The following is a 9,497-nucleotide window of genomic DNA, read 5'->3' as shown; positions in this document are numbered from 1 at the left end:
AGGAGCTGCAGCAGTTATTTCTGCACAAACGTCCACTGAACATTCACTAGATATTCCCAGAGCTAAACTAACTCTTCTGCAGTGTGGAGTGAGCAGCATGCACGTGAGGTGGAGCGAGCTGTGAGTGAAGGCAAGCAGGCAGAGGAGCAGAGTACAGCAGAGACTCCGGTCCTTGGAGACCAAAGCTACGGTCTCCTCCGCATCCTCCGACCGCGGCCAACACTGTTTAACAGACGGGCTTCACTAGATACAACCAAGAGGTTTTGGTGCTTCACTGTAGTTTGTGTTGGAGTTTTGTCTGAACAGCGTAGCCACACACGAGCGTGCATGGGACACCGACCCGGATTGATTTATACGTGTAAGAAGTTACAAACAGTCCCTTTACAGAAGCTTCTCCCTCAGGTACCAGGGCTACAGATTATTATCCTGCCTGGTTACACATCACGTCTCATCCTCCTACTTAACCTCTTTATAGTTTCATCTCTCTTTACAGTCCCTCTCCATTAGGTTTGAACAGACAACCTTTAATGGTCTCTCTCTGGTGTTCTCAGCTCTGTGAGTCGGCTCAGTGTGACAGAAGCAGAGAGATTATCGTCTGAGTAACTTTCTATTGATTTATTGTGAAGAGATGGGAGCTTTTCAGTGTCCCCTCTCACATCCAGACTCTGTCTTCTGGGTTTGGACTTATTTTGTTATGAAGTGCTGTAATTTACTTTCTGCTTGATGTAGTTATTTCCAGCCAACATGGCTCCCCCTTGAGCAAGGCATTCACCAACACCAGCATGTGTGGATCTCTGTAGTAAGAGTATTCTAAATTTAATTGACCTCTTAATCTCCAGGTGAGATACATTCAGTGTTTTTAATGGATGTGTTTGTGGATCAGTCTCCACCTGATGTGATGGCCAATGGTTTGTTCTGGTCCCTGAACCCAACCCTGCAACCTCATGCCTCTTCTCCATTGGCTCAGCCAGAGGTCACAGCACCAACTCCTGCCAATCATTACCATACATGTCAACTACCTGGGACAGATCGTGCTCCCCCTGGCAACAACAAGAAGGACCACCCATACCAACGCTGGACAGCACCCAAACCTTCATCAGGTAGCCGGGAGTAGGGCAATAGGGGCTACAACCTCTCAGGTACCTGTGCCTATTGTCTCTGCTATTTTTAGGCCTGGGCAGTAAGTGTAAATCAGCGGGTCGACTATTTAAAACCCAGAGGTAGCTTGTGGTAAGGTGCATTTTTGGTTCCCCTAATAGTGTCTGCAGTATTTGAAGGCGCCCCTTACCTGACTCCTCCTCCACCGACCCACTAATCAGACCAGGCTATATAAGGCACCCTGAGCCGGGTAGGTCCTCTTGTTTCTGCTTGGCATGCTGTTGTAGAGTCGGTGTTCCACCATTCAAAACTGGAGATTGTCTTTTAAAGCATGAGTTTAGTGAGATCTAATCTTTTTGGTTTTAGCTGTTACTGTGTGACACTTCCCTTACCCTGGCCCACGGTTCCACTCCTTCTAGTAGTGATGTCCCGTGGTGGTGAGTAGTAGTAGTTTGGCCGGCTGTGGCTCAGAGGGTAGAGCAGGTTGTCCGCCAATCGGTAGGTCGGTGGTTCGATCCCCGGCTGCTCTGGGTCACATGTCGATGTGTCCTTGAGCAAGACACTTAACCCCAAATTGTGGATGAGTATTTAGATTAGATCCTGATGGGCAAAATTGGCACCTTAGCAGCCTCTGCCATCAGTGTATGAATGTATGTGTGAATGGGTGAATACTGATATGTAGTGTAGAACGCTTTGAGTGGTCGGAAGACTAGAAAAGCACTATATAAATGCAAGTCCATTTACCATTTGGTGACACCCCGTGGTGGTGGTGAGTATTGATGCCCCATGGTGGTTGTGAGTAGTGATGCCCCGTGGTGGTGAGTAGTGAGGCCCTTTGGTGGTGAGTAGTGATGCCCCCGTGGTGGTGAGTAGTGACGCCACGTGGTGGTGGTGAGTAGTGATGCCCCGTGGTGGTGAGTAGTGATGCCCCGTGGTGGTGAGTAGTGATGCCCCATCGTGGTGGTGAGTAGTGACGCCACGTGGTGGTGGTGAGTAGTGATGCCCCGTGGTGGTGAGTAGTGAGTACCTTTGGTGGTGAGTAGTGATGCCCCGTGGTGGTGAGTAGTGATGCCCCCGTGGTGGTGAGTAGTGATGCCCCATCGTGGTGGTGAGTAGTGATGCCCCGTGGTGGTGAGTAGTGATGCCCCGGGGTATTGAGCAGTGATGCCCCGTGGTGGTGAGTAGTGATGCCCCGGGGTATTGAGCAGTGATGCCCCGTGGTGGTGAGCAGTGATGCCCCGTGGTGGTGAGCAGTGATGCTCCGTGGTGGTGAGTAGTGATGCCCTGGGGTAGTGATGTCCCGTGGTGGTGAGTAGTGATGCCCCGTGGTGGTGGTGAGCAGTGATGCCCCGTGGTGGTGAGTAGTGATGCCCCGGGGTAGTGATGTCCCGTGGTGGTGAGTAGTGATGCCCCGTGGTGGTGAGCAGTGATGCCCCGTGGTGGTGAGTAGTGATGCCCCGTGGTGGTGAGCAGTGATGCTCCGTGGTGGTGATGCCAAGATATTACAGACAACAGGAGATTACAGACAACAGGAGATTACAGACAACAGGGGATTACAGACATCAGGAGATTAAAGACAACAGGAGATTACAGACAACAGGAGGTTAAAGACAACAGGAGATTAAAGACACCAGGAGATTAAAGACAACAGGAGATTACAGACAACAGGAGATTACAGACAACAGGAGATTACAGACAACAGGAGATTAATGACAACTGGAGGTCACAGACAAGAGGAGATTACAGACAACAGGAGATAACAAACAACAGGAGATTACAGGCAACAGGAGATAACAGACAACAAGAGATTACAGACAACAGGAGATTACAGACAACAGGAAATCACAGACAACAGGAGATTACAGACAACAGGAGATTAAAGACAACAGGAGATTAAAGACAACAGGACATTACTGACAACAGGACATTAATGACAACAGGAGATTAATGACAACTGGAGATTACAGACAACAGGAGATAACAGACAACAGGAGATTACAGGCAACAGGAGATAACAGACAACAAGAGATTACAGACAACAGGAGATTACAGGCAACAGGAGATAACAGACAACAGGAGATAACAGACAACAAGAGATTACAGGCAATAGGAGATAACAGACAACAAGAGATTACAGACAACAGGAGATTACAGGCAACAGGAGATAACAGACAACAGGAGATTACAGACAACAGGAGATTAAAGACAACAGGAGATTAATGACAATTGGAGATTACAGACAACAGGAGATTAAAGACAACAGGAGATTACAGGCAACAGGATATTACAGACAACAGGAGATAACAGACAACAGGAGATTAAAGACAACAGGAGATTAATGACAATTGGAGATTACAGACAGCTGGAGATTAAAGACAACAGGAGATTAAAGACAACAGGAGATTAATGACAACAGGAGATTACAGACAACAGGAGATTAATGACAACAGGAGATTACAGACAACAGGAGATTAAAGACAACAGGAGATTACAGACAACAGGAGATTAAAGACAACAGGAGATTACAGGCAACAGGATATTACAGACAACAGGAGATAACAGACAACAGGAGATAACAGACAACAAGAGATTAATGACAACTGGAGATTACAGGCAACAGGATATTACAGACAACAGGAGATTACAGACAACAGGAGATTACAGACAACAGGAGATTAAAGACAACAGGAGATTACAGACAACAGGAGATTAATGACAACTGGAGATCACAGACAACAGGAGATTAAAGACAACAGGAGATTACAGACAACAGGAGATTAAAGACAACAGGAGATTACAGGCAACAGGATATTACAGACAACAGGAGATAACAGACAACAGGAGATAACAGACAACAGGAGATTACAGACAACAGGAGATTAAAGACAACAGGAGATTAAAGACAACAGGACATTACTGACAACAGGACATTAATGACAACAGGAGATTAATGACAACTGGAGATTACAGACAACAGGAGATAACAGACAACAGGAGATTACAGACAACAGGAGATAACAGACAACAGGAGATTACAGGCAACAGGAGATAACAGACAACAAGAGATTACAGACAACAGGAGATTACAGGCAACAGGAGATAACAGACAACAGGAGATAACAGACAACAAGAGATTACAGGCAACAGGAGATAACAGACAACAAGAGATTACAGACAACAGGAGATTACAGGCAACAGGAGATAACAGACAACAGGAGATTACAGACAACAGGAGATTAAAGACAACAGGAGATTAATGACAATTGGAGATTACAGACAACAGGAGATTAAAGACAACAGGAGATTACAGACAACAGGAGATTACAGACAACAGGAGATTAATGACAACTGGAGATCACAGACAACAGGAGATTACAGACAACAGGAGATTAAAGACAACAGGAGATTACAGACAACAGGATATTACAGACAACAGGAGATTACAGGCAACAGGATATTACAGACAACAGGAGATTACAGACAACAGGAGATTACAGACAACAGGAGATTAAAGACAACAGGAGATTACAGACAACAGGAGATTAAAGACAACAGGAGATTACAGGCAACAGGATATTACAGACAACAGGAGATAACAGACAACAGGAGATTAAAGACAACAGGAGATTAATGACAACTGGAGATTACAGACAGCTGGAGATTAAAGACAACAGGAGATTAAAGACAACAGGAGATTAATGACAACAGGAGATTACAGACAACAGGAGATTAATGACAACAGGAGATTACAGACAACAGGAGATTAAAGACAACAGTAGATTACAGACAACAGGAGATTAAAGACAACAGGAGATTACAGGCAACAGGATATTACAGACAACAGGAGATAACAGACAACAGGAGATAACAGACAACAAGAGATTAATGACAACTGGAGATAACAGACAACAAGAGATTAATGACAACTGGAGATTACAGGCAACAGGATATTACAGACAACAGGAGATTACAGACAACAGGAGATTACAGACAACAGGAGATTAAAGACAACAGGAGATTACAGACAACAGGAGATTAATGACAACTGGAGATCACAGACAATAGGAGATTAAAGACAACAGGAGATTACAGACAACAGGAGATTAAAGACAACAGGAGATTACAGGCAACAGGATATTACAGACAACAGGAGATAACAGACAACAGGAGATAACAGACAACAAGAGATTTCAGGCAACAGGAGATTACAGGCAACAGGAATTTGGAGAGATAATTTAATTTAATATCTGGTGCAGGCAGAACTGAAACTCTCACAACAAAATCAAGGATCCAACAAAGACTGAAGTGAAAACCAGGACTTCTGGTGCCTTCAAACTGGTGAGCTGGTGTTTATAACATGGGAAGTCATGTACATGATATGCTTGGTGTTCAAATGGTTAAATTGTGAAGCAACGACAATATTAACGTTACTGTCCGCATCTAGAAGCCACAGAGGTTAACAATTTAGCAAGCTAGCAAGTGGGTAACATAATGCAGTAAATGCAAAGGTATAATGACAGAGGAGGAAGATGAGGCCATTGGGAATATCAACATTTTCCTCAGACATTTTATAAAATTACCAAGAAAATCAATATACGATTAAAGTTACAATATATTCACTTATTATGCACCAAAAAATGAACTTCCACGGTCTGAGGAAGCTGATTTAGAGCAGGTGTGTAGATGGACAAAGGAGGAAATACACAGAAATGAACTCAGTCCGGTCTACCAACAGTCTGAGGACATCTGGACTCAGTACCAGACTGTGACAGTAAGGTCTGTAACCGCTCATCTCTCCTCTAAATCTATTGTAACCCTCAGTGTGTTTTCACCAGCAGCGTCCTGTAACTTCCTTTATCACTTTTTCCACAATGTTATATATTGACCTGCTGGTTCAGTATATGGAGAGGTTTTCTATCGGTGGTTGGTGTCAAACATATTCTGAAACAGCGTCCTGCCTGGAGCTCTCTGCTGAGTCCTAGTTTACCCAGTATTGACTCAGCCCTGATAGAGAGAGAGACAGACAGAGAGAGACAGACAGACAGTCAGATAGAAAGCTTTCCTCTTTGCTGAGTTTGTTCCCTTCACTCGTAGTTGGAGCTCCAGTGGCATGTTTCCATTGATGCAACCCTCCGAGCAGCTCACACCTTTACTGCTTTCACTCGTTGCAGCTAACATCTGATCCAGGTAGGTGGTCTAATAGTCTTATATATCCATCTGTCTACTGTCCCATCCTGGTTTTAGTTTTCCTCTCTCTCAGTCTCGTCTCAACCGTTTCATGTTGTCAGCCCGTTGGGTCAGAGATGTTTTCCTTCCTCAGCTCCAGGTGACAGTCAGTGCTGTGTAGGAGAAACACTACTAGACATGTTGGTGCTCTGGACAATCTCTCGGTTCTCATCCACTGATGTACTGATGTCTGACAGCCAGTCCTGATGTCTTATCTTAACACCTCACCGTGTGTCAGATCGGTCTAATACTCCCAGTTTGGAGCTGTGATGGTTTCATGTTGTCAGGGTTGGAGGGTCTAGTTCCCCTGCTTGTGCTCATTCTCATGTAAAATGTATTTTACAGCATTTATAACAGTCTCATATATGGCTCCATGTATTACCCAGCATTTATAATAGTCTCATCAGTGGCTCCATGTATTACCCAGCAGTTATAACAGTCTCATATGTGGCTCCATGTATTACCCAGCAGTTATTACAGGCTCATATGTGGCTCCATGTATTACCCAGCAGTTATAACAGTCTCATATGTGGCTCCATGTATTACCCAGCAGTTATTACAGGCTCATATGTGACTCCATGTATTACCCAGCAGTTATAACAATCTCATATGTGACTCCATGTATTACCCAGCAGTTATAACAGTTTAGAATGTCACTCCATGTATTACCCAGCATTTACAACAGTCTCATATGTGACTCCATGTATTACCCAGCAGTTATAACAGTCTCATATGTGACTCCATGTATTACCCAGCAGTTATAATAGTTCCAGTGTGCCTAGAAGCACAAGGCAAAGCCTTGTGCAAAGCACACTGGTCTATTATTCGACGGGCTTATTTTCTTCTTCTTCTTCTGCCTAAACTTTGGCGCTACTAGTCCTGCAGCGTTGCCAGCACATGTACAAAAAGTACATCAAAACGTGCGGAATGATCGGGAATCGTGTGCTATGACCTGACTAAGAGATTCGCGCAGCGGTTTCCGAGAAAATCGCGCGAAAGCGCGTTTTTTTTGCTCCATTGGAATGCATTGAAAATCGACGTGAAGAGTGCTCAAAAGCACTCCTCTTTGGGGCCATACAGAGTCGCCATATTTTAACATAGAAACGTGATTAAAAGTTTAAATGGGTCACGAGACTTGTGACTTTATTTGGCCAAATGGGAATTTTTTGATAGCTGGCACGGTTTTCACGAAATCGCAGTTTACATTTTGTGAAATTTTCAGACCGTTTCAGATTTTATAATGGGTGTGTATTGCGTGGGTCGTTAAGGGCTAGAGCACGTGATGTCAGAGCTAGAGTGGAGCACAATTTTAAAATCTTTTGGAAATTATCCGAACAAATTGCTCCTTAGCCCACAACGTCCACTCCTCATACACAATTAATACATCAAAACGTAGGTATTTTTGTGCCGGTCGCAGCCATGTAGTTATGGAATCAGTCGGACTTACATATTTGGCGACACATGCCTGAACGTGAGAGCAACTGCAGGCTTCGCTCCCATAGGGCCCCATATTAAATTTCACAGAATTTTTTGGATCAGAGAAAAAAGTTAGTACTTTTCGAAACTGCCGCCGAGGTCACATTTTTGAAACTACAGACCCAAATGTCGCACCATTTGTTCATCAGAGACTCCTAACTGGTCTCATGAACAATCTAAGCGATAGGAGTCACGGTTTCTGTCGTAGAAGCACTTTTATGACATGTACGTCTCTGGTTAACTCCTATTATAAACTGCCCCACTGCAGCAGTGGCCAATCACCACGGCAACTTTCGATTGCTGCTAGACAGCTGATTCACATTAGCCAATCAGTGCAGGCTGACTAACACACACACACACTATTTACTGTATCACGTCTTTTCAGTGAGCCAGCATGCTCTAAACCAGGGCTTCAATGGATCAGGGCCGTAATTAATGTGATCAATTACACCTGTGATTAAAAGCCCCCAACTCTCATTGTATGATAACAGGAAACTAGGTATTCACCTACTTTTCAAAATAAAGTCCCTCAACTCTTACTGTATGTTAACAGGAAACTAAACACTCCTCACGGCTCCCCAATCACCATAGCAACCACTGACAGGCACACACGCAGCGAAAGGGCCTACAGTGATGACGTCACTATGGACCTCAGACAGTCTGAATCTGCCCCCCCCCCTTCCACACACACACCACCCCTAGCCCCCACCCATCCCCCCAGCACCAGGCACACTGGTCAAAATTTCTTGCGAAATTTTCTAGTTTAGAATGTGACTCCATGTATTACCCAGCAGTTATAACAGTCTCATATGTGAGTCCATGAATTACCCAGCAGTTATAACAGTTTAGAATGTCAGTCCTTGTATTACCCAGAAGTTATAATAGTTTAGAATGTCACTTATAACAGTCTCATATGTGGCTCCATGTATTACCCAGCAGTTATAACAGTTTAGAATGTCAGTCCTTGTATTACCCAGAAGTTATAATAGTTTAGAATGTCACTTATAACAGTCTCATATGTGGCTCCATGTATTACCCAGCAGTTATAACAGTTTAGAATGTCACTCCATTTATTACCCAGCAGTTATAACAGTCTCATATGTGAGTCCATGAATTACCCAGCATTTATAACAGTCTCATATGTGACTCCATGTATTACCCAGCAGTTATTACAGACTCATATGTAGCTGCATGTATTACCCAGCAGTTATTACAGGCTCATATGTGACTCCATGTATTACCCAGCAGTTATAACAGTCTCATATGTGGCTTCATGTATTACCCAGCAGTTATAACAGTTTAGAATGTCACTCCTTGTATTACCCAGAAGTTATAACAGTTTAGAATGTCACTTCATTTATTACCCAGCAGTTATAACAGTCTCATATGTGAGTCCATGAATTACCCAGCATTTATAACAGTCTCATATGCGGCTCCATGTATTACCCAGCAGTTATAACAGTCTCATATGTGACTCCATGTATTACCCAGCAGTTATTACAGGCTCATATGTAGCTGCATGTATTACCCAGCAGTTATTACAGGCTCATATGTGACTCCATGTATTACCCAGCAGTTATAACAGTCTCATATGTGGCTCCATGTATTACCCAGCAGTTATAACAGTTTAGAATGTCACTCCTTGTATTACCCAGAAGTTATAATAGTTTAGAATGTCACTCCATTTATTACCCAGC

The 9,497-nt window shown here is 43.8% G+C and overlaps 1 protein-coding gene across 2 annotated transcripts in view; it reads left to right on the top strand.

Annotated features, from left to right (window-relative positions):
• The first annotated feature begins 6,099 nt into the window (after window positions 1-6,099).
• The window catches only part of slc4a5a (solute carrier family 4 member 5a), a 65,165-nt gene continuing 61,767 nt past the window's right edge, over window positions 6,100-9,497 (top strand). For both annotated transcript variants that reach the window (XM_037778585.1, XM_037778586.1), the window contains exon 1: window positions 6,100-6,285. The gene's annotated coding sequence lies outside the window, so the exon portion shown is untranslated. The remainder of the gene's footprint in view (window positions 6,286-9,497) is intronic.

The sequence above is a fragment of the Sebastes umbrosus genome, chromosome 8 (assembly GCF_015220745.1).
Source record: "Sebastes umbrosus isolate fSebUmb1 chromosome 8, fSebUmb1.pri, whole genome shotgun sequence".
NCBI classification, from domain to species: domain Eukaryota; kingdom Metazoa; phylum Chordata; class Actinopteri; order Perciformes; family Sebastidae; genus Sebastes; species Sebastes umbrosus.
This window is presented reverse-complemented; position numbering and strand designations above follow the sequence as displayed.